At 46.9% G+C, this 26,304-nt stretch overlaps 1 protein-coding gene across 3 annotated transcripts in view; it reads right to left on the minus strand.

The window, feature by feature from the left end:
- Window positions 1-25,430, minus strand: part of HTR4 (5-hydroxytryptamine receptor 4) — a 91,153-nt gene extending 65,723 nt beyond the window's left edge. For all 3 annotated transcript variants that reach the window (XR_003534134.1, XM_027682861.1, XM_027682862.1), the window contains exon 1: window positions 25,219-25,430. The gene's annotated coding sequence lies outside the window, so the exon portion shown is untranslated. The remainder of the gene's footprint in view (window positions 1-25,218) is intronic.
- Window positions 25,431-26,304: the final 874 nt, after the last annotated feature.

Here is a 26,304-nt window from a genome sequence, read left to right on the forward strand (position 1 = left end):
TTAAGGTATTGAGAAAAAATTCACTTGTCAGAGACCATAAGGAGTTATCTGGTGGCCAGCAGGTAACCCTCTCTCTTAAGGGACCACAAACTCACCTGCTCTATGTGGTGGCCTTGGTCTGCTCTGTAGAGATGAAGATGTCCCACCAGATGACAGCAGTGGCCACACCATCTTCCTTGCAAGCACCAATTAACTGAGACACTGACACATTCTTAATCCAATTTATTTCCATCCCACTCAACCCCCATCAAGTTCCACTTTCTGCCACTGGTGAGTTGGTGACAACAGAAGCGTTGAGTCATTCTGGAAAACTTAACACCCCCATTTCCTGCAGTGCTGGATTGTGCTGCTTCACCACTTCTGACACCCTAAATGAAGCCACATCTAAGGTGGACTGAGCACTCTGAAAAGCCCATTTCCTTTCACCTACAGATATCACACTGTCCCTTCTGCTCTGTGACAGATGAGTTCTAACCCTTAACCAAACCAGCAGCAGGTCGGTACAGGCTCCACAGGAGGTAAAGGTCTGAGCAGGAGCTGGGCCAAGAACTCCTCCAGGAAACCCACGATGGAGAACAGTGACATATGAGCATATGTCAGAGCATTGATGCATCTCAGCCTGGAACACCAATCGTGCAATTAACACGTGAACAGAGGGGTGGCTTTACCAAGACTCATATATCAAGGAACAAAGAAGGTTGTGGGTACACGGAGTCTCATGCCTACCTTTCCCATTGTATGCAATTTGACTAGAAGCCAAAATTATTCCTTAAATACAACAGCTTAAGTGAGGCTTCTCTGAGCCATCCCTTGAGGTGATCTCCCCTTGAGCTGGGACACCTCTCAAGGCTTGAGATTCCTTACCTCAGACTAAGAGATCCTCCTTACCCAAGGCTGAGAGACCCCCTTATTCATCACAGTCAGTGAGTGACTGGCAGTTGCTGAATTAATACTAATGAAATTCATGTAGCCAATTCCATTAGACATAAACCTTTGTCCAAGTATGAGACTAAGATTGGACACAGCCACATCTAAGCTCCATCGGGTGTTTAAAGAGCAAGGGGATCCACCTTGAACCTCCCAACTCCCTTACCCTTCTGTGTCTCTGGTTGCTGTGTGAATCATTCCATCTCAATTTTAACTTGATTTTCCTTTGGATGTTTCATCCCTGTAGTAAAGAATAGAGTGAACCTTGCCATCAAATTTTGTTGAGTTGCACTTCTACAACACCATATTAAACCCACTTCTGCTAATCCCTTTGGTATGATGACTTTTTAAGTGATCTAAATTACCCATTTGTGCATGCTCTGCTGCGCCACAGAGGAGGGAGTGGGATATAAAAATAAACTAAGTTTCTGAGTGTCTCATGCTCTCTGTGAAGAACTGGACTGTGAAGAAAAGTTCTCTGACTTCGCTCTTCTCTTTATAAGTGTAAAGTACAAAAAAAAAAAAAATCCTGCCCTCCTTTGCCAGCTTTGTCTTTTTAGAGCAGAGTGTGGTGTGCAGTGATGATGACTTGGTGCAGCCTCTGACTTCAGCCTGGCAGACACACATTGTTGAATAACACAGAGCAAAAGATGTTGCAGACATTTAGAAAGCCTGTTTAGCCTTCCCCTGGAAATTGCCGTCCTCCACATCTCAGAGTGTAAGTTCTTGGAAGTACAGGGAGTCATTTAGCTCTCATCCAGTATCTGTGATTTCCTGATTGAGGCAAGAAGAATCACTCTAACATAAATAAAGACTACTGCTACTACTATCTAAATCTGTGATTTCAGGAGACTCCTCACTTTCTGTAGTGAACATCTGCCAATTTGAAGCTGGGACTGAATAAAAAAAGCTGTTGCTTGATTCCCACCACATTTCACATTTGGGGATGTGATTTTTTTCTCATTGCTCAATCTTCACCATTATCAGAGAAAAAGAGGTTGTTAGCAGAGGCTACCTGGGAAAGATTTTCCCAGGCCACATTAAACTGATGCTGTGAAGTGACAGTCACCTCAATCCAAAGCTAATTCCTTGATCATCACTGCAGAGCAGCCCAAAACCCTCCAAGTGTTGTAAGAGAATATCCTGTCCAAGACAACACTTGAGGAATAAGAAATACCAGAGTGATTAATTTTATTCGCTCCCAGATAAAATGGCTTTGTTTCCACCACCCATTTCTGGCAAAGGCACTGCCCCCTCCCACAGCACTTCTGGCATTCTCTGTCCTCTGTCACTGCCGTCTCTTTTCTCTCCATGAAGGACGAAGCTGATAAGAAGTCCCTCACTTGTCAGCAGAGACAGATTACTGGTCTGATTTTAATCAAACATCATTCCAGGAGGTTAAAATGTAGCACTTTACTTAAACAGAAAAATTAAAAGATAGACATGACACATCTCCTGAAAAAATAAAATGGAGTCCATCTTTAAATAGCAAATACAGAAGAAATATCTTTTTGCTGAAGGGTTATTTTTCAAAACAGCTCTTTAAACTCAAAGTCTCTGGCTTGACAACCCAAACCACAGGCACCGAGTTCAATGGGTTCATGATTCCAAGGGATGCAGAAGTAGTGGGTGGGTCACTGGGTCACAGCAGCAGCCAGGACCTTGTGTGCAGACAGAAGGGCTTTTCTTCCTGCCAGTCTGGCCCTCATAGCTCTGAGCTGTAACCTCTGTGCCTTTTCAGCTTTGCACCAAGGTATTCTATGCTGTCAAATGTTAGAGTTTAAATTCCATCTCTGAGAACCAAAAAAATATTAACAGACCACACAGTCTAAGGGCTGTTCCCTTTGCCAGGGCACGGGGAAGCAGCAATGCCTACCTGTTCTCCTGGACCAAATATTTACAGCAGTAAAGTTTCTGTGGGTTGCTCAAGGGTGACTTTGTTCCAAAGCAGAGACATCTGTACAAGATCCTTGACTATACTATGCTATGTTTGTGTAAGAGGTCTGAGGAGAGAAAGCAGCTATAAAACCTGAGGGGTTATTTGCTGTGACAGTGGTGTTATGAAATTTCACAGCTCGCTGCTCTCACCTTTAGCAATTACTGGTAGTTGGTAACCAAAGCGCTCCAAGTCTTCAACTGCACTATCAAATCTCAGCATAGGAAGCCAAGAGACACATCCCACATGGGATCCTGGGTCTCTTAAAAGAGATATAATACAGTAAGAGATGTCACTTAACAACTGAAGGCAAGAGAGATTGTTGAGTCCTTTGTCACCATCTGTGTTTGACGGGGATTTGTGCAGGGCTACCGTGTCGCTTTCTTGTTCACATGTCATAAAACTTCCCCATAACTCACTGTAGATTTTCCCTTCCTAAAAACACACTCTCCAGTTTCTCTTCTTCTAACAGCAGGACAGGGTATGGAAACTACTGCCCCAGAAAGGCACCAGCTGTGCTTTCTGTGCCTGCAGTCAAATAAACTGTTGTTGTTTACACAGCAGAGAAACGTAGACTATAAATGCCAGTAAATATGGAAATCCTTCAGCTTTGACATGTTGTGGTGGTACTGACAGTAACTCACAGCTCACTGGAGGAGCTATGGGATGCTCAGCACCATCCCTGACTCAGCTCTGCCTCTGCAAACAGCTGCACACACCCTGAGAGCAGGTCTACACTTGATCCAGGATCTGTGCTTTTACCAAGTCTATAATAAATCACTAGCCAGAATAGTGCCATCCTACTGCAAACAAACTTTAGGGACAAGTCCTGGTGTTCCCCTGGCAGTGGTCAGCTCATACCCCAGCAAGATTGTCGCAGGCAGGATGGGCAGTGATCGTGGCACTCAGAATTACTTCGATTGGAAAATGCCTCCAAGATCATCAAGTGACAACCTTGCCAACTAGACCAGAACACTCAATGGCAACCCTCTGGTTTCAGCAGCCTCAGGCTCCAGCTTCTTGTTTAAAAGCTTCCCTGCTCCAAAACAAGCAGAAAATGAGCCGTGGAGGATGCACATTGCCATGGACATCCATCTTATCACAGAGATACACTGCTGTGCTATTCTGGGCTTTGCTAATAAGCAAAAGCCAGCACTTGCCACCTTGGGACAGCCGAGGGAAAGAGCACTGAAAGGAACCATCTCTCTCCTGGGCAGAGAGCTGAAACATCTCAGGGAGAGCCTGGAGGCACCCCCAGCGACCACGTTTCAATACAGGAGTTCCTTGCTTTGCCAGCTGTGCAGATGAGCCTTTCTCACCTCTTTCTGTCCCTCATTTGGGTCTCTTTCCTGCTGCAAACCCACTTGGGTAGCACTGCATCACCCAGGCCCAGGAGAGGAATGTGAGTCACAGTGGATGAGCGAACCAGGAAAGATTCCTCACTGCAGAGGGGCCCTCTGTGGCTGCCACTGCACTGCGGGCTCTGGGATTCACCTGTAGGGCAATGGGAGGACTCAAGTATAACCCACCTTCTGCACTACCTTCAGCTCCTGCCCGATTTCCTACACAGGTTATTGTGTGGTGGATGTGTTCCACTCCCCATCTGCAGGTCATGCATAACTATAAGTTTATTGTATTGGAATAAAACTCCTCTGTTTTATTTTTATTGCTGCCATAATCTGGTTTTGTGGTGGTGAAATGCAAGCAGGAAATAAGCTCCTGTTTGAAGCCTGGTGCCAAGTCACACCAGTCAGTGTGTTCATAGTTCTGCAACCCCTGGACTTCAGCAGAAACAACAGTATCTCCTGGCCTGGGTATCTTGCTTTGCTGTGTAACTATGACTAAGAAATCAGTTGGGTTGTGCTGAATTACACCTTCTGTGCTTTCAGCTGTGCAAAAGGTTTAGGTGAAGCTTTAAATCTCAGGCATTAAAGATTCCTTGTTACTGTTGTCTGACCAAACTCACTATTGATGGGAAGCTTTGGGGTGCATCTGTCTGAATACCTTTACAGCAGAGAACTTGTCACAGAGGCTTAGCTGGAAATTTATAACCCATTGTGTGACAGCCTCCAGGCACAGACCTTCCCCGCTCCTGCCCAAGGGTGCAAACAGACCTGCTCCCACATGAACATTGTCAAGGCTGTCACGAGCACAAAGAAACACACAACCCCCCCAGAACTCTCTACACTGAGAGGTTAAGCCAAATAAACTCACACACGTGTGAAGCTGCTGCCAGTAGACCCATCCCTGAGCGAGGGTGCTGGTCCCACCTGGTTTAACACATTGCATCACATTCCGCTTGTCTCATCCCCTTTCCTGGCTGCCACAGGCAGACCAGAGCCAGGAGGTTTCTGCTGCCCCTGTACTGGGATGGAAATGCTGTGGATCCACAGGACATTTTAGAAAATGAAGCAGAGACAAAATTGCCAGAGCTCTGAGCTGCACATACTTGTAGCCAACCCAACTGACTCATGCCTCTGCTGCCATTTCTTCACACTCCATTAAAGGATGACAGCTCCTGAGGAGAAAACTGGCTGAGAGTGTTCATCTTAAACCTGAGCTGCCTCTGGCTCACTTAAAAAATCAGTTAGTTGAGCATCAAGCTAAAATAATCACAGTCCCCAAGAGGCCATGTGATCCTCCAGTTCCATACAAAACACATAAAGTGCACAGCCATCGTCTTTTCTGCTTAAGAAGCTGATGCCACCAGGGAAAGTCAAAAGGCTAATTAATGAATTACTTTTTAAAAAGATTGAGATGATGCAAGAGGGAATGTGCTATAAAACATTCCCTCCACACAGGCTCTGATATTACGTACAGAAGAGTTTGCTCCAAATATTTCATGACAGTAACAGAACTACTTTGAAATCATATAATCACAGAATGGTTTGAGTTGGAAGGAACCTTAAATATCATCTTGTTCCACCCCCTGCCATGGGCAGGGACACCTTCCTCTAGATGAGGTTGCTCCAAGCCCCATCCAACCTGGCCTTGGACACTTCCAGGGATGGGGCAGCCACAGCTTCCATGGGGAACCTGTGCCAGGGCCTCAGCACCCTCCCAGGGAAGAATTTAAAAGATTACTGTAGATACCTACAAATTGCAGCAATAAAGCAATGACTTGCTCTGGTGATGGTCAGAGGGGACCAATTGGAACACACAACTTTTACTGAGAGAAAGCAGTTAAATGCAGGGCAAGGGCACCCAAACTAGAGCCTGTGCCCCTGCTGCAGGCTTTGTCAGTTCATCATCCCAAGTGGAAGCAATAAGTGACCCCATCACAGAACAGGTATTTGTGAGTCAGGGCAGCTGTATGGGCAGGGGTTGAGCAGAAGCTGGGTCCAGTCCTTCCCTGTTTAAGATGCATGGATGTGGAGGAGTTGTCTTTCCCTGTCAAATTGTGCTGAGCTCAGTACCTTCCAAGATACTGCTGATGTTTTCAACTTATTTTAAAGCAAATTACCAAATTACTGAATCTTTATCAGGTCATTAAAAGTGAAGAAACCAAAATAAACTTGGAGCTGTGACCCTGAAGGTTGTGTTTTGGTGGGCTGAGCCTGTGAGCCTTACGGAGCTCCTGATGGGAAGGGGCAAAAGGGCAAATGAGCTCATAGGACAAGCTGCTTGCAAATTGTTATTTCCAAAGCAAGAATGACAGGACATGCTTAGGTGGGCTGTGAGTTCTCATCAGCCAGACTCTCCAGGTAAAACAAGCTGTCCAGACACTAACTGTGCCTGGCACCAGGCACCTGGCAGCAATGAGATGCCATGTGGCTCATTTTCAATGGTTTCACAGAGAACAGTTCTTTCTAACAGCACACATGCTTTGAACAAGTGCATTTTTCAAATTCTGATCGTTTCAGGCTGCTAGTCCCTGAATAATGTCTGTAGGCTGGTTTCTGTCAGGCTGTCTTCGATGTACCAAGTGCCATTGCCTCCCTCGTGGGGAAAGGATGGTAATGGCATCCTGCTTTGTACTGCTGGGAAGTGTAAGTTCCCTAATTCCCCTGCTTACTTCAGCTCTGCAGGGAATCACCAGCTCCCCAAATGAAGGAAGGAACTGAAGTTATGGCAGGACTTCAACACAGAAGGCTTCACCCATCATTTCTGGTGATACTGGAGGGACCCTTGGATGTGCATCCCACTGAGGATGAGATTGTTGAAGCAGTAGTTACCCTGGATCAGGCATCAACTCTACAGGTTGAGGGTTATTCCCTCATCAGATGTATCACGTAGGGGAAAGAATGAGTGTGAGTGCATTTGGCCAAGGCTTCTATGTGGACATCACAGAATGATTTAAGTTGGAAAAGACCTCCAAAATCATCAAGTCCAACCTCTAACAATATTTTGAAAGAATAAAGAGGATAATCTAGGTAATTATAAGCCTATCAATCCAAGATTGAATCCAGCACAATAATAAAATAGCTCATAAAAAATACAATTCATCAGGAATTAAAGATGGGGAATAGAATTCAGCAAATCAGTGGGAATTAGAGGAGTTTGCCATCTTGATATTTTCAGTGATAACAACAATACTGTTGTAATAAGTTGTTGTATTCCCTGATTTCAGAAAAGCATTTGATTTGGTATTACGTGAGGTTTTGATACAGGACAATACCAACTCCATACAGGACTCTTGGTTACTCACTGTAGTGAGACAAACCATTCTATGATTCTGTGATTCCCTGATTTGATGATCTGTGAGCTGATCTGATGAACAGAGAGCAGAACTGGCAGTCTCTTCAGACAGTCGGGCTGATGGAGGAGAAAGTTATGACTGATAAGATGAATTGCAATGTGAAGGCATTGCAGAAGCATACAAGAGTGTGAAGGTTGAGTACTGTATCCAGAGTGATGTGCGTGGCATTTTTCCAGTAGTTACCTGACACCTCTAGTCACTGATTTCAGTCCTTCATTCTTTAAAGAGAGCAAATCATTCAATGGAAGATTCAGCCTGTCTAAGGAAGAGAAACTTCTGATGTTCAGACAATAGAATTGTGGAAACTTGTTTCTTAAAATAGCACGAAGAAGGAAAAAAACACCCATTGAAAATATAAACCTGTGCTTGAGGAGCAGAACTTTCCCCTTTCTGTAAGAGTAGAAAAAAGAACTACTCCTTTGTACCCCTGAGACGTCAAGCTCTTTCAGATGAGATTTAATTACTCAAGAGAGCTGTTTAGAGCTTTTGTTCAAGATTTCATGCAACTCAGAGAGCAGCGAGTGCCACTTCAGAGCCCTGTGTTATGTTAATTGCTGGGATAAAGGGAGGCAAAGAAAAAGATCTGCATGCAGTCCTAACTGTGCCTGAAAGCACTTGTTTCCCAAATTAATCCCCTACTTACTCCAGACACTTGATGTTTTACTGGTGGCATTCAGTAAGAAGTAGCCAACTGCACCAGACTCCCTAATTGTAGCATGACCTGTTGCTAATGACTGTCGGATTAACCCACTGCTGTTGCATTATCGCACTAAATAAATCATATCCACTCTCCTCTGGCAGTGTTTACAGAACTGATTTCCCATTCAACCTTGACTCAAATCTGTGAGCAGTCCCCAGCTGCTCTAGCCAGATCCCTGCATCTGGACACCAGGAAGAATTTCTTTGTGGAAAGGGTTGTCAGGAATTGGAAGGGGCTGCCCAGGGAGGCGGTGGAGTCACCATCCTGGAGGTGTTCAAGAAACAAGAGGACTCAGTGCTCTGGTCTAGTTGACAAGATGGTGATTGGTTATAGGTTGGACTCAATGGTCTTGGAGGTCTTTTGTAACTTTTTGATTCTGTGATTCTTTAACAGGGAGCGATGGACAGGGGTGCTGAGCAAATGTGACAGCCACTGCCTTGCCCAAACCACCAGATGCTTTCCAGCCCCTTTCCCTGGTGACCTGCTCAGACTGAAGGATCACAGCCTCTCTGGACTGCTTCCTGCAAAGACTGGAACGTCCAGCTCATATCCAGCCCCTCTGAAGCTGATGCTGCCAGGTGGCCTTAAATCTCTGGCTCCATTTGGCCACTGCTTCTTGAGGCCCAGTCTCCCAGTCCCTCACCACCCAAGCAGGGACTACTGCCCCACTCCAATTCATTCTGAAATCTTCAATAGAGACTTCTAAAAATCATTTTGAAAGCATTTTGCAATTCTCATGTTGCTCATAAGAAGATTTGAAATTTCCACTTTTTATTCCCACATACAAAGAATCTCTGATTTTCTGGCAGTAAATATTCCAGCAAATAAATTAACTGGTGATGGTGCATTTGCTCATGGGAAGAGCAAAAATTTTAAAAACTGAATATTGTGCACTACTTAATAATAAGTTCTGAATTTACAATGGCAAGGACTAGCAATGTAAACCTGGGTTAGTCGCTAAGATAATTCAACTACACAAAGGAATCAACAGCGTGTGACTTGTATGTCCCATGGAACTTAACAAAAATAGCTGCAGCATCAGCAACCAAAAAATTGCAATGAATGGTTCACAAATAAGTATAGAAAAGAATATGAATGTTGCCAGTGAAGTTTATCAGTCATCTTTCTTAATCTAAAATGAATCTACATCTAAAATTCTCCAGTATAAACATTCAGTCATCTACCCTCCATAGTTATTGGGAGTGAGATATTCCTTATTCTTGAGCTCACCTGGACTCATGGTATGTTCTTCCTGTGCTAAATTAGTTTGGAGGTTGCAACATGTTCAGACTGCAGGGATATTTGGATGGGATGGTCTGTGACACGGGAAAGGGAGTTTGGCATCAGGGCACAAGCAGCATCAATGAAGGTCTTTATTTTGAAATTCTGTAGTTTTAAACAGATAAACCAGCTTAGGAAAGACCTCAAATTTCTCAGCTTTTGTCTCTGAAAAATATGTAATAGAACACATCCTTCACGGGTTCATTTTGGGACAGAAATCTGATGCAGGGCAAGAGCTGGCCAGAAGGGTTGTAAATCCCCTTAATCCACAAGCTACTTTGGGGCATTTTTCACTAATATTCCCTTACTTTCACCTGTTTAAGCTCCTTTATTTCATGGTCTCAGTACTTATGCCAAACCCTTGTTGCAATGAATATTCATCAGTCTAAGTGTAGCTATTTATAAAAACCCAAAAAGTGGCTTTAAAAGTTGCTATTGTGATTTCCTGTCATTTTGTATTCCCTTTACGGAATACAGGGATACACGGTGAGGGAGGAGTAGTTGCAGCCTACAGATGCAGTTTAGTATTTTGAGACTGCTTTTTAAAAGTTTGATGTAGGTGTTTGCCAAAGGATCTTTTTGTAAAATATATTTTATTTTCTTCCCTGCTAGTGAAACATCCAACTTTTACTCATACTTACACAGTCCATCATAAATTAAATGAAAAAAAAAATAATAATTGTCCTAAGAAGTTGCAAAGTACTAAATTAGCCAAAAGTAAATGTTCTTGTTGGGAAACAAGTTCCAGATGTGTCTCAGACCACTTCCACCCAAAACTGCAGCACTTAAGGGTCCACAAAGCAGCCTGGATATGAGAAAAGAACTGTCACTGCTCTTGAAACAAAAACTGATGACTGCTTGAGAGACATTTCTTTCACGCTCCCTGGAAATGTTTCCCAGGGCTGGGAGGCAAATCAGTGGGGGCTGCTGGTCCCCAAAGTGATCTGGCAGCCTCCCAAGCCAAGGAAACCTTCACAGTCACTCAAAACTAATGATTTGTCATTTTGCTCTTTTTTTTATTCCTACTTGTCATTCTTGGAAAAACTCTTCAGGATGAGATTTGTCTTTTTCTCCAGATGGAGCCAACGAAAGTTTAATTATGCTTCTCTGAAATCTCCCATCACCTCTGTCCTTGAGCAGCACATGAGCTATTTGCTACACCCAATACTTTCAGATCCTTCCTAATACATAAAACTTCCAGATTTTTGGAAGATGCTCATGAAGAACAGCCCCTGTAATTACAGTGAACTGAATCAGATGTTTCCGTTTATTCTATCAGCAAAATTGTTCTTCACTGATTTTCGGGATGAGGAAAAGACAGGGATGTTGCTGTCAGCTGCCTTAGGGACATCTCCCTGGTGCAGTCTTTGGCCCTTTGCCCTCTCAGAAATGCCCTGCCCACCAGCTGCCTCCTGCCCAGGGTGCAGAAAATTGCCCTCCTGGCACATTGCTGCACAATGGTGCTGCCTTGGTACATCCCCGCCATTCTCCTCTACCTCTGGAAGCTCCTACAGACACAATACACTTTAAAGCAACTGTGATAAAGGACAAATAATCATAAAAAAAAAAAGAAAAAAAGACTGTGGAGCATATGGTTTACAGCAGAGGCTGGGAAGGGACAGGCAAGGTCACACTGTCTGCACTTCGCTGTTAAAGTTAAATGTGGATTTATAACTGATGGGATCTTCTGTAATAAACCTGCCTGCACACCTGACTTCCAAGATCTTTTCTAACATCCATACTGATGCATGAAAGCATTTTTGCAGGATTTGTTACTGCAATGGCTCATCAAGGTCACTACATGACTTGCAGAGCAGTCTGTTATGGGTAGGGCTTTTCACTGTGATCGAGAGCCACATGGACTGTGAATTTACAAAATCACAGTCTGGGCATGTGTCTCACTGGGATTTTGGACCTTAGCCCACATCCATCCTATCCTTGACCTTGGAGATCCCAGATGTGTTGGCATAATTTGAACTAACTTCCCCAAACTAGTTCCACTTCTGCAGCACCTCTGGAGGTTCATGTGGCTCTTGCTCACAGGCAAAAGCCATACAGGTAACAAGCTTTGGGTAATTACTCCCCCAGTCTTTACATGGGGACCATGAGACATAGAACATAGGACCCTTAAAGCATTCATACACAGTAAGTTATCCAGCTGTTTTACAGCTGTGACCTAAATGATGTCAAAGACATGAATGGTCTGAGCTTCAGAATTCTGTGCTGTCTCTTTTTTGGTCCATTTACCTCTTTTTTCACACTGTTCTCTCAGCTGCTCCAATTATAGGGACACAAACTTCATTTGGTGGAGAGTTAGGAATACAAAATCATAGAATGGTTTGAGTTGGAAGGGATCTTAAGGATCATCTCCTTTCGACCCCCCTGCCATGGGCAGGGACACCTTCCTCTAGAACATGTTGCTCCAAGCCCCGTCCAACCTGGCTTTGAACACTTCCAGGCTTGGGGCAGCCACAGCTTCCCTGGGGAACCTGTGCCAGGGCCTCACAACCCTCAGAGTAAATGAGAATATACCAGGGAATAACTCCCTCCTCAGGAAGTCCTGCTTGGACCTGTTACACAGGTCAGAAAAAATACAAAGCTCTAGCCAAGACAACCCTGTTAAACAGCCACCAGTGAGCAGAGAACAGCTATTCAAAATTCCTGCCTGTTTGCATTTCTGTAACAAAGGAAATATTCTTTTGGAAGGGTTTTAGTCAGCTGTAAGTGATAACAGCAACCCCTGACTAGGACAGTACAGCTCAGAGCACTCTGCTGAACTGGCCAAACAGGGAGGACAAGGGCAGCCAGGAGTGTGTGTGTTTCAGAGAAGGAGGCTGAAACAGAGTTGGGGGGATAAACCAGAGCTGCTTAACTCCAAATTTCATATTCTGTTTAGAAAAAAAAACTCTTTCCTGCCTCAGGAATAAGGACCTAACCTTCTTCATGTCTAAAGGCAAATATAAAATGAGCAAGGAAGAGGGGAAGGAAGTGAAGAGGACTCCAGTTATGGGCTGAAGCACTGGTGGGCTGTACCCCAGGCAGTGCATCATGCTTTCATCACTTTTTTTTTTTTTAAATTTCTGTATAATTCTGATTCAAGCTGACAGATGACATTTTGAGCTGATGCTCTCCTCTGTTCAGCAGAGACAGCCAGAGGTGCCTGAATTACAAGCATGGCCCCAGTTTTCCCCCAGGAGCCCTTGGGAAGCCCTCAGTGCCACCTGCAGCCCAGCTCTGGTGCAACCCTGTGCAGTGGTGCAGCCCTCCTCCTCCTTTTCTTTCCCCTCCTTTTCCTCCTGCTCCTGCTCCAAGCTGGGCTCCAGCTGGTGGAGGAGGACAAGGGCAGGATGAAAGTCTGGGAGAGCCCTCTGGGCCTTTCATTTATCCAGAGCTGGCTTAAAGCTTTTCAGCAACACAGACATCTTCCTTCCCACCTCCTTTGTTTTCCAAAACCAGGGGAAGGTGCTCCCTCAGGTGTAACTCCGAGGCTGCACAGACCTGTGAACTGTTTGTTCAACTGTGCAGAGCATCAAAAGGAAATGTCAGTGGGATCTCTGAGATCCCCTCACTGCAAGGCCAGATTTTGATGTCTGTGCTCACAGCAGAGAGTACTTTATTCCTGAAGCAGTTGTTCAAGGCTCTGTTGAAAGAGGGAGGTACAGGTCAGACACCAACTCATTTCACCCTCTCCAATATCCTCTCAGCCAGTCCCTCTGCTTCTTCACCATATTCCATCCCCATTGCTAAAAACCTTCCTTATTAAAAGCAACAGACATTTAATTTTCTCTTTGCTTGGCAGGAAATGACATCAGGTCCTGCTATGAATGATCCAGAAGTGAAGTTTCAGGTCACTTAGTACAAGTCCTTGTCTAATGCAGGAAGGGACACTCAGCTCCAAGTGCTGGTCCAGAATAGCTCAGCTTTTGTCACACTAGTTACCTCGGAAATGTGTTCACTCGAGGAATTCACGGGCAGCAATCAGATGTTTTCCCCACTGCTTTTCATCACAGCTCATCAGAAATTGGGATAGAGCTGGGAAAGGGCAAGGGAGAGAGTCAGAGATGTGACGAGAGAACTAATCCATCCCTGCAAGAGGAACTGATGTTGCATTTTTTTTCCTGCTTATTTTACAGTAAATAAAGAATTAAGGAAGATTGCTGAAAATGTGTCCATTCAGGCAGCAGCTGAATTTCTTCTTAATTACTCTGGGACGGTGAGGGAGGAGGGAAAGTGTGGAGGCATCACAATGAGCAGTAAGTGTTGTGATTGGTGACTGCCCAAAACCTTACGTCTGCACATATGTTGTTAAGGATAGAAATTAGAGGGGTGTTCTAAAAGTCCCCCATTTAGTGAACATAAAGTAAAAAATTAGAGGGAAATAGAAAAAGGAAAGTAATTTGTCATGGCATTTCTCTGGGATGAAGGGATAGTGCCCAGGTTCTGCTCCCCAGCCTTTCCCTGCACCAATCCCATGTGCTCTGCCCAGCTGCCTGCTCCCACAGGAGCCAGTGTCTCCACCTGCCTTGGGATTGGAGCAAACTAAGCACAGGATGAGGAATGGCTTTGCCAAAACCCACTATGGAAAGGAACAGCACAAATCACAGAATCCCAGAATCCCAGGTTTGAGTGGGAAGGGACCTTAAAGCTTATCTTGTCCCACCCCCTGCCATGGGCAGGGACACCTTCCACTAGATCAGGTTGCTCCAAGCCCCGTCCAACCTGGCCTTGGACACTTCCAGGGATGGGGCAGCCACAGCTTCTCTGGGCAACCTGTGCCAGGGCCTCACCACCCTCACAGGGAAGAATTTTTTCCTAACATCTAATCTAACCCTGCCCTCTGTCAGTTTGAAGCCATTCCCCCTTGCCCTGTCGCTCCAGGCCCTTGTAATTAGTCTCTCTTCATCTTTCTTATCGGCTCCCTTCAGATTAACTCTTGTCATGTGCTAAGGTTGTCCTTGTTGCTCTACCTGACAGGTAGGTCTGGGTTCACAGGAAGGGGGAAGATGCCAGGAAACCAAGAAACATCTGGATGTGCATCCTGGATGCACTTGGGAAGAGGGCAGGAGTACCTGTGCTTACAACATACCTTTCAAAAACAGCAGTGGCAACAAGCAAGAAGTGGCTGATTACAAGGAAGCAGGAAATGCTGGACTGAGACAATCTCCTCCCCTGTTATCTGTACCTTTGGTTTATTATATTTAACCGTGCTTTTGATCTGAAGGAAGAACATCCTAACAGAAAACAGCATCAAACTCTTTTGTCAGCACCAACTTTGTAAATCCAATAAAACCTCTGAACACCATCAAGGCAGCAAATCCAGGTAGTAAACAAGTTTCTTTGTGATCTTCGCTTTTTCACAGAAAAATCAGATTACACTGAAATCAGACTTTTCCCATGGGAAGTTTCCATTTGTCACTTAAAAAAATCAACCCTCTACCAAGAAAATCTGCTAGATCTGTCATTTAGTTGTTTCAGCTCCCAATTTTTTTTTCAGACTGTAAAACGGATTCTTAGGCCATGAAGAGAAAAATCAGATGGAGAAAAAGGGCTGGCAGAGACCCTGAGGAGCTTTTTCATCAGACCCAACTATATTTTAACCTGCTGTAGATGACATTTGGAGATGGAGATTCCATATTCTCTTTATGCAGTCTCCCAGGGGAAGTACATGCAGGGATTTTTCTAGGGTCTATCCTAAATCTTTCTTGCTGCATTTTATTGCTGTGATTTCTTTTCCTAACCCCTGCAGACTCCAAAATCTATTTATTACTCTCCTTTCTGCAGTTGCTGCTGCATCTGAAGAGCAGCACCACGAATCAGCCCTGGCCACACTGTCACTGACACAGAGCCCAGCTTGCCCAGTTCTGCTCCTCCCTCCTGCTGATTCCTGAGAGCATTCCCTGATCTCTCCCATGGCTTTCCCAAAGTGCAATTACCAAACCTGAAAAGAGCACAGAGAGGAAGGACTCCATCCCCTGCCTTCCACATCACACTTCCCTGTATAAGCACAGCTGCTGTATTTGCTCCTTTTCAGCATTAGTTGGTGGGGTTTGTTGATTCACTGTTTCCTGTGTATAACATCCATGTCCTTTCCCCTGCAATACCTTCCTTCCCAATCACAGAACCACAAAATGGTTTGGGTTGGAAGGGACCTTAAAGTTCAGCCAGTTCCACCCCCCTGCCATGGGCAGGGACACCTTCCACTAGACCAGGTTGCTCAGAGCCCCGTCCAACCTGGCTTTGAACACTTCCAAGGATGGGGCAGCCACAGCTTCTCTGGAATTTCTTCCTAATATCTAATCCAAACCTACTCTTGGTCAGTTTGAACCCATTTGCCCTTGTCATGTCACTCCAGGCCCTTGTAATTAGTCTCTCTCCATCTTTCCTGTTTTGCACTTGATCCATCTTCCTAACAACTCAGGAGATGTGGGCACTCGGGTGGGATAAGGTTGCCTCCCACCTGGAGGAAGCAGACCCTCTGCACCCAGTTCCTGGTGTTGGACATCAGTGTCTCTGCAAATGGGGTGTGAAAACTTGCCACCAAGAGCCTTCCTGCAAATTTTCATGGTTGATGACTGAATTCCAGCAGAGTGGATCCCACGGTAGAGGCCATTGCACAGCCAACACACCAGTGGAAGTGACAGATTCTGCAGACACTGTTGACTTTCCAGAGGAAAGCCCTGCCTCATGTTAGAGAATGCTCAGCAGACTCCCTGAGGCAATGTGATCTTAAAATCTGTTTAGGAAAACTGTCTGTATTTATAATCAAGCCTGGATGTATGACTGGGATGTCTTGCCATGAGCTGCCTTGTGCAGTGCCAGCTGTGCCACAGCATTCCAGCCTGGCACTGTTTGGTCTGGGGTTTGAGCTCCAGTGAAGGATGGTAATCAGTGCCACTGTGTTTGCCATTTCTCTTTGCAGACATCTTTGGGGTGCTTTTCCTGCTCTTGTTGCTTTTAGCTGGGCTTTGTTAAGTCTTCATCACCTAAAAATGTGTTCGTGTGCCAAGATTAGAGTTTTCAGTCTCTCCTGGGTTCCCATTTTTGGATCCTTGATCTGGGCTCTCGTTGTTAATTTTCTGTGTGTTTGTTTTTAAATAAACAAAAGCTGTAATAATAAATGTCTGGGGGTCCAAAGAGTAGTGAAGGATCAGATGTTTGCTAAAGAAGAGGGATGTGGTAGTGGAAAAGACTGGGAAACAGCAGGAATGCTTGGCTCCTGCTAACCCTTCATCTGCCCCAAGCCTTTCCCTCACCCTTCTGTGCTGTCTGGCTCACACGCTTTTCTTCTCTAAGAATTTCCCTTGCGCTTCCACCTTCACAGATATTTTTGCTCACATTGCCCTGACTTCACAACAGACTGTCACCCCCAGGTCTGACACGGGGTGGTGTCTCATAAAGAACCCAGCTTTCTCCTCTCTTTCAGCAGTTACTTCCTCCAGTGGTAATGGTTATTCAATGGATCAGGGAAATCCTGAACTTAATGGGCAGAAGAGAGGAAATCCCCCTCTTCCTCCAATTCCCAGCTTTCCTGGTTGTGTTTTAATCATCACAGCGCAAGTTTCGCTTGCTGTATTTTATTAAATGTAAACAGAAGTGCAGAAGGGCCGGTTGTTTTCTTCCGTGAGCTGTAATAGAAGGGATCCGATCGATAAAATAACGCAGCCAAGCAGAGCACGTGGAAAATCGGGCACTCATAAAAGGCATCTTTGCAATTAGTTTTTATCAGCTCCTGTGATTTTCCGCTGACCAACAAGGCTCCTAAACTTACAGCAACAACGAGATGCTTACCCTGCACTTCCCTGACACATCCCTATGGTACAAGATAGGCTGGATTATTTAGCCTGGTTCCTGTTGAAAGATTTTGGAAGCTGCAGATGCTGAATTCCCTGAGTCTCTGAGAGCGGGTCCATGTGCTGCATGACCAAGAACATGGATAACTCCAGAATGGAAAGTGGATGAGGGCAAAGAGGAGGAGGGAAAGGGAACTTCATCATCCACCAGCAGCAACTGGCTCTTATGTGCTTGCCACAGGTCACGTTTTACTTTTGAATTCTCACCCACTCTCCTCAGCACGAGGGCAGAGGGGCGACATCCAGACCCACAGCACTGCACATCACAAGCAAATCCAGCCCTAAACACTCTCTTGTACAGTCCCACGGAGTGTTGACTGTATTTTCCCTTCTCAAAAAATCCCAAGCCACTTTTCTTTTCCTAGAAATCTCCTAAAATTAAGAAGGGCACTACAATCCCCAAATATTCAGTCCCTGCCCTGTTCAGCCTCTGACTTCATCCCTCTTCTGCCCCTCCAGGCATGAGGGTTGTGCACATCAGAGTCCTTGCAGGACAAGCAGCTCCCACCACTCCCAGAGAGCTACTTTGCTCTTCCTGCCACATTTCAAGCAAGAAACTGAAGCACCAAAGTTCTATTTCTTCTCACTGGCAGTAGCAGGACACCAGTTATTTACCTAAGTTCAAGCAGGACAGACCTGAGATATCTTCCTGTGGCATGAAGGTCATGTCTCCAGCAACCACCATCCCCCATTGAGGGGGTCAAACCACTGCCTGGAATAATTTCCTTTTATTTTGTCCTTCCAGACCTTCCAAATCCGCACAGTCAAGTGAGGATTTAAACAGGATTTGTGGGTATTTTTTGTCTTCTTTCATTATTAAAGAAAACAACTGGCTTATTTCTATTTTATTATTCCCCATCTGATATTTCTGGAATTGATCATGAAGCTATGGTTTTTCTTTTTCTGTGTCTTTCTTCTGTAGCTAGGAGAGCAGACGAGACAATCAGAGAAGCCCTTTTATGGCTTTAAAAATACACAGATTAAATAAGTGATAATGTTACTGTCAGCTTCGGGGTGGGCTAGATTTTCAACTGTGGAATCTGTTTTTCCACATAAGTCTCCTTTCACTGGCATAAATCAATGCCACAGTAACACAGGGCACATGACCTGTGCCATGGACACGGTTAAAGCACAGACAAGCAGCTGGGGCTCTGCAGAACAGGGGGTTATACCTGGTCCTATCACAGACTCTGATTTAGATAAATCCCCTTTTCTCTCAGCACCCTTTCTAAAAGGATGAAATAAATGACATTGCTGCCCTCAGTAAAGTGTACTGAATAAAAATGCACTAGGTTAAGATCAAGGTATTCTAATAATGACAATTTTGTCCCCTGAATACATGGCCAGTACTTTTTCTCACCTGGAAGCCTGGTGATAGCAATGGCAGATGGTACTTCTCGCCAGGGAGATTTGGAGAATAACCTTTATGCTGGAGTTGAGTTTAACTCTGTCTTTTGCTGTTATGACTTTACCATTTGAACCCAGCAAAGCAGTTACTTTGAACATAACATTCTGTTGATCCCTAATGTTCTTGGAAGATGCTTTCCCTTCATCCTTAACCCTCCTGCTCATTACTATTTCACTGATTCCTTTAGCTTCCCTTATCAGACACCTACATGTTCCAACTCCTAATTTATATTCATTGCTACAACCTTCCCTTATTTTTCTGGGGACAGTGTTTTGGGTTTCTGCTTTATTTCTTTTTTCCTTTCTCTGCTAAATGATAAAAATTTTGCTTGGCAGGTTTTCCTGTTAGGGACAAACATGTTTTTGTAACAAGCCCATGGAGGGCCCATGAAAAGGAAGAATGTTCCACTGCTTTGGCTCATCTAAAATCAGCTGCAGCCTTCCAGGTCTCTCAGACAGACCTCTGAGAAGAGCTTTAGTGGTGGCAGCTTTGACTTCACTGATGTTAAAGCAGTCGTGGCCACCATAAAAGAGACAGATCACCACAAACATTGTCCTCAAAATTTTCTGGTCCATATGAAACCAGCCTGGATCTCACCTTGCCAATCACTTCACTTCCAGGTGCCAGCCATAGACACTCTTGTTCAGCTGAGGTGCCACACAAGAGCCAGGACACCTCAACACCTTCTCCAATGAGGAAGGATTCACACATGGAAGAGTTCATTTCCTGGATTCAAATGTTCAGCCACATCCTTCAAGTCCTGTCAGGGAGACCTCTGAGAAAGGCTTTAGTGGTGGCACATGTGACCTTCTTCATGTTAAAGCAGCCATGGCACACCACAAAATAGATGGATTCATCAGTCCAAATTAACCCTTCTGTGCTTGAAGATGGTATTGTGAGTTTTCCTGGATGCTCTGAGAGTGGCTGCTCAGATGGTGAATGGGAAAATGACAAATATTACTCATTTGGAGGACTTTCAAGCATAGGTGGAAAGTCCCTCAGGCAGGACTATCCACAGCACAGGTATCTCCAGAGCCCAACAGCAGCCAGAGTAGATGCTCCACAGACAAAGAGAAGAGAGACATGGTTTAGGGTTTTGTTTCACAAGACAAAGGGACCTGCGCCTGGGTTCCCACTGGGAAAGATGCTGTGCAGATGAATGGGGGGAGCTGCTGGCCCAGGCAAGAGATGACTGTGCCTCACCCCCCTTTAATGTACGGCATCCAATCTGTCTCCATGGGAACTATAATAAGGGCAGAACTTGTCTGTGCCATCTCAAACCAAAGGCGGGGAGGGGGGGTGGAAGTCAAAGCAAATAACAACCCTCACAGCAACGTGATTCTGAGCAGACGGATGAGTGGGTGCCCTGCCCTCACCCCATGCTGGCCCTGGGCTGGGACAGAGCCCTGACCCTGCTGCTGTGCTGTCCCCAGCAGCAGCCCCGTGCCTGTGCTATAAGTTGAGTCATTGCTGCTGAACGGAGCCACCAACACGGCTTCGGCTCTACAGCGCGTGGTGGAACTCGGCTCTCACCCAGCCAGGATCAGAAGGCAGGAACCAAGTTCGGGAAGAAGGCAGTGGCAGCGTGGGGTGCAGTGGGAATGGGGGTGAGAGGGACCATGAAGGCCTGATTATCAGAGGCGTTGAGTCTATGCAAACTCACTGACTTTAAACAATACTGTGGGGGTGAGAACCTTTACAGATGGAAAGGATGAGGGCAAGGTGGAGTAGGTGGGGATGAGATACACTGAAGGCAGGGCTCTGAAATGCTGCCTCAGCTCTGTGAAATACAGATCCAGGCATCTTGGGAGCAAAGGGGAGAATCCAGAGGAAAATGATCTCCCTGCTCAACTTTGTGCAACAGGTCCAAACTCAACCCCTGCTGCATTAGACAATACCAAGTCATGGCTCTGTAAAACCCATCTGTGAATAAGCAAACCCTCCTGTCTGCACCAGGACATGGGAATGACACCTCAGCATCCCCTGTGCATGGGGAGAGGGAAGAAAGCAGCTTTTCACCCTTATCTCCCCATCCCAGTCCAGTGACAGGACTCAGCTGAGCTTTCGCTGCACCATGACACCACTGTGCCCTGTGCTCAGGGATGACTCTCACCCTGGAGAGCAACTACCACCATACCACCCACCTCCACCAGCACATGAATCCACTGGGCAAATGCACCTCCAGCTATTTTCTCTAATTGTTTCCCTAATCACATAAAATTGCCAAAGTTCCATTTGCCTTCCTACAGAGTCATTTGTTTTCCCCTGTGCACTGCTGGCTGTGTCTCTCCCTGTAACCCCTGTGTCTGCAGCCACTCAAACGCATCAGGGTTGAGGGGGGCCCGAATTAGATTATTTGTTCTAATAAATGGAATTACACAACAAGACGAGATTAAAGTCAGCTGCTTCGAAAATACTGGGTTTGGTTTCGTGTTAGCTGAGAGGACAAGCATCTGGCTCATCCCTCTCCCATCTCCTGACCTCGTCATCAAGGCTCCAGTGGGAGGTAACCCACACTCTGCCCCAGCTGAGGCATAGGTTAGATCATGCTGACAACCACCAGCTCCTCCAGAATAAAGGCAGCCCACAAAAAAATGCAGCAGGGAATCCCAGGAAACAGAAGTGCAAGGAGGCTAAATGCAAAAGCCATGAAGCCCTGTGCCCCTCTTGCCCATAAACTGCACCACAACAAGGTTCTTCACAACTAAATGCCACCTGCCCTGACAAATACCTGCGGCCACACGTGCCCACGCACACAGCTGGCCCTAAGCTACATGTGCATTTTACCTTTCCTATGGCTTTATTCCTACCTACACACAGGAGGCAGGAGCAGAAAATGTGCTGGCATTCAGTCCTCTGGAGACCTGAAGGAACTGCCCTGCTTTCCCACCCTAGAGCTCATTCATTCATGGCAAGAAACGATGCAACGCTTTTTTTTTTCCTAGATCAGCACGGGAATGAGATGTTACAACAGCTGAGGGCAAGTGCAGACCACAAGTTCAGGCCTGAAGGTAGAAGTTGCCATCACTGGCTGAGGGTGAAAATTTTAGGGGTCAGCGCAGGGCAAGTAGAAAAGGTCCCCCTGCTCCTTGGCATCCTTCCAGTCAGTGTAAAACAAACTCAGCTTCCTAGAGCAAGCAACCAGGCCTACAAAGAAACATCAATACCATTTAATTTGGTGTATGGGTCTTTTTAGATTTGGAAATTGGTTTTGAGAGGCTATGTGAGGAATGAAGCACAGGAATGGCAACATCAGAACAGAAGATGGTCTCTAACTTGACACTCGCTACTGTCTTTTTCAGCAAATGGGCTGGGGAAACCCTAAGTGGATAATTAATGAGTAGTTTTCCCATGAGGGAAGATTTTCTTTAACCTTCAGGAGCTTAGTGATCATCATGCCCTGACACAGGAGCTCTATCGACGTGGCACACCGTCATCCCCGATGTTCAGCCACAGAGTTCTCACCAACGTGCACTGTAGTCATAGAATCAAAGAATCACAGAATCATTTAGGTTGGGAGAGACCTCCAAGATAATCAAGTCCAACCTTGTCAACCAGACCAGAGCACTGAGTGCCACGTCCAGTCGTTCCTTGAACACCTCCAGGGATGGTGACTCCACCACCTCCCTGGGCAGCCCCTTCCAATGCTTGACAACCTTATCTGTGCAGGAATTCCTCCTGATGTCCAACTTGAACCTCCCCTGACACAACTTGAGCCCTTGTGCTAAATCCCCAGGCAGCTGAAACCAGCATGGCTCCTCAGTGAAATGACTCAGATTACTTCTACTCGTGCCTCTGTGAACCAACCCAAGCACAGGGCAACCCTAAACCCTGCTCTGCTTCTCTGTTCCTGCACACCAGCCAGTGTTGGAAGGATGGCACTTTCCTGCTTTTCCCTCAAATGACAGCTGTGGTTTCAAACACAAACCCACAGGGAATATTTCCATATTGTGTAGTGTGACAGTTGGATGTGCAAGGCAATACGTTGCCTCCTCGCACCTTCTTGGCACACATTCCACACCCTTCGTTTGCTGCTTCTACAGTGTGGGAGACAGCAGGAAGCACAGTCAGTCCCCACAAAGGACACTGTGGTCCTCACCCTGCCCTCCACATCCCTCTAGGCACTGTGTCTTGCTGTTTCCAGGAGCAGAGGAGTGTGGAAAGCAGGACAGACCTGAGGTGTCCTTATAGGAGAGGTGAGGAATTCCCAGTTCCTCCTCTTCAGCCCTGCTCATAACACAGCCTCTGCCTGCTCTGTCCCATGTCAAGCTGTATCTCCCCTGCATTCACCTGGCAACCCCTTCCACCAGGTCTAGACAGCTGTCACCCAAAGGGCTTAGAATTATGCTGGCAGGCACTTGTTCTTTGTTCTGCCTGTCTCCAGAATTCCTGGAGATAGGAAATACCTGGAAAAGGGGAGCAAACGGGGAAAACTCAAGACATGCCAGCTGGCTCCAGAGGACTGGGAGGAGGAGGTGGGGGAGAACCACTGATGGTACTCGCAGGAACACAGTTGGTGCAGAGGAGCTGCATGTACGATTTGGAGACTTCCTAGAAGGCTTTAATGAGCCAAGAAGCACAGTCAGAGCACTTGCTCCTCTCACTTTTAAATCAGTGTTTACAAAGTCCCGGGGAAACTAAAGTATTTATGTCTATCCCCAGTCAGAGCCTGTTTAAGGAAATAAGTTAAACATACCTCGGTGTATAAGTACTTAGTATTTAAGCAAGCACACAGGTTGACTCATATGTTTGTTTTTCAACGGCATTATTGGACAGTGCCGACAGTGCCAAGGTCAGGCTGGGAGAGGAAAAAAGCAGCAGTGAAGATCTCTTCAGAGGAGAGGAATGCTGTTGCTGCTCCTTGCCCATCGCAGCAGTCCCCCTTCCTGGAGGGAACGACACAGGGTCACGGGGTCCCCGTTGCCTGGGAGCAGGGGTGGAGGAACCTATGGCTCCTGCACTACTGCTCTTCCCCCTAAGAGTGGTACTGCACAGACTGCTGTACAGCCCAAGATATCTCCCCAGAGACTGACCTCAGCCAGGCTATCCATTGTGTGCTGCTACAACGACAAAATCCAAGTAATCTCTTAAAAAACTCCACCTTGCCATTGCCGAGTGAAAACAGTCAACTGCAGTAACAGGGATCAGAGAAAACGGTTCTCCTTCAAGAAACACATGGAAATACTCCCATTAAAAGAAAAGTATTTTACTTTTAAGAAGAAATGAAGTCGTAATGACATCACACACATCAAAGCACAGTCCCGGCCAACTACCACCACTGTCTAGGAGCTTAAACCTGGCAAATCAGGACTTGACTCCTTCCTTGCCTCCCTGAAGCAGCAGAAACTGCAGCTGTGTAATGGTTTAATTACTCACCCTCCCATCAAGTTTCCATGTGAAGTTTGTTTTGGAGCAAGGAAAGATGCCTCAGGGGTTTGAGGAAGTGACACTAGTTTCTCACTCACAGACACATCTCTGTCTCTCCTGCCATCGGATCCACAAACCTGCTCCACTCCCAGCATCTGAATCAAAGCACATAGACATGAGCTGGACTCCTGCAAACTTCCCTCAGCTTTGGAGTAAGTCTGAGCAAGATTCAGCAGCAACAAAATGCTTGACCTCAGCAAGCTTGGAACGGATACAGAGCTTGGAGAGCTCAGATATGACCGGAAGGCTTTGCACTATGGACTCTGGGACACAAGTGTCAGAGCACAGAGCTGCCTGAATCCCCATAGCTCCAGTCCTGGAAAACACCTTCCTTCATCATAGAATTGCTAAGGTTGGAAAAGACCTCTAAGATCATCAAGTCCAAGCATTCCCCCAGCACTGCCAAGGCCACCACTAACCATGTCCCCAAGTGCCACATCTACACTGTTTTTTGAACACTTCCAGGGACAGCCATTCATCCTCACTTAAGCAAAGTTTCCTCCTCCTGCAGAGCCCGACGAGCCTCTCCGCCCGGTGACTTTCCCCATGCCACCGGGCTGTTGCTCCCTCCCAGCCGCAATCACGTTTCTCTCCTTCCTGCGGGTCAGTACTGATCATTCCAGCACTCCGCCGAGTCGCGCAGCCCAGCGGCACCGGAGCCGACGGTCGCAGATGCTGCTCTCTCACACCCGCACAGAAACGCTCCACCTGTACCTGTCTGTACATCACACCCGCACCACTTCCCTCCGGCTGCCTCCAAGGGCACCCACAGGCTCCGGCGCCGCCGCACGCCCGCACCCGTGGGATGCCGGGCACTACACCCGCACCCGCGGGATGCCGGGCGCTACACCCGCACCCGCGCCCCCCGCGCAGCCCCGGGGCGATGCCCATGGGCGCACACGGACGGCGAACCCGCACCGGAGCGGAGCCCGGTCGAGTTTGTCACCGATCTCAGCGGAGCCCCCGCTTTGCCCTCCCCCTCCTCCTTACCATGGCCGGGCCAGAGCCCCGCGGCGCCCGACGCGGTTCCCCCGGCGCGGCTCCTCATCGCGGCGGAGGGGCAGGACGCGGGGTCCGCGCTCTCCGCCCGCGGGGCTGCGCCGGGTCCTGCCCGGCTGCGGGGCTGTGATGGTTCCTGCCCGGGTGCGGAGCCGAGGTGAATCCTGCCCGGGTGCGGGGCTCAGGTGAGTCCTGCCCAGGTGCGGGGCTGCGGCGGTTCCGTGCCCAGGTGCGGAGCTGCGCTCCCGCCCCGGTGCTCCGCGGCCGCGGGCAGCGCCCGCCCCCGACCCGCCCCGCGCGGAGAGAGGGGGATGCCCGGCCCCCTGCCCGCCCTGCCTGGGGAAAGTCGGGTCCGTCCCCCCGGCAGCCGAATCCCTTCGCTTCTCCCCCGGCCCGTGTCCCCCAGGTTTCACGTGAGCGCTGTGGGTAGGGCACATCTTCCTTCACTCCGGCAGATACTGACGGTTTGCTCTCCCGCTTTCAAAGCAACTTCAGGGATCTGTGGTTTTGCTCGTGTGCACAAGGGAAGTGCAGCAAGCCCATCTTATTATCAACTTGTTTGATAGGATCAATTTTTAAAGACCTGAGGGATTTTTGGCAAAGTTCTTTCAATGTATTTCTCAAAAAAAACCCCAAAACATTGGCAATATTTCCAAAATACTGCAAGTGCTTTTTCACTTGCAGTGTCAGCCCAGCCCCTTTGACACTATTAGAGCTTTGGCAGCTGAAATCTGGCCCTGAGACCCCTAACAAACCTCAGTCTTGGCAGAGGAGGACACCACAACCAGCTCATTATCTAGATTTTGTAAATACCCATTGCAATATTAGACTGAGCATAAAGGCGGGACCTGAGCAGCTCCATCTCCGGGTGTGCTCACCTTTCACTTCTAGAGCTGCATTTTGGGGATCTGGGGTTGCAAGCTACAGTGCCTTTGTGCCATTTCTCCTTTGGAAAGTGCTTGTGAACGTCCCACGTAAACATGAGGCTTGGTACTCAAAGCTGCAGGGAGGGTTTCTGACCAGCCCTGCTTTTGGAAATGCAGGGATATTTTTCCAACCCCCAGCACTCGGAGTCAG

This window comes from Neopelma chrysocephalum, unplaced genomic scaffold, assembly GCF_003984885.1.
Source record: "Neopelma chrysocephalum unplaced genomic scaffold, ASM398488v2 Primary Assembly neopelma1_63, whole genome shotgun sequence".
In the NCBI taxonomy this organism is placed as follows: Eukaryota; Metazoa; Chordata; class Aves; order Passeriformes; family Pipridae; genus Neopelma; species Neopelma chrysocephalum.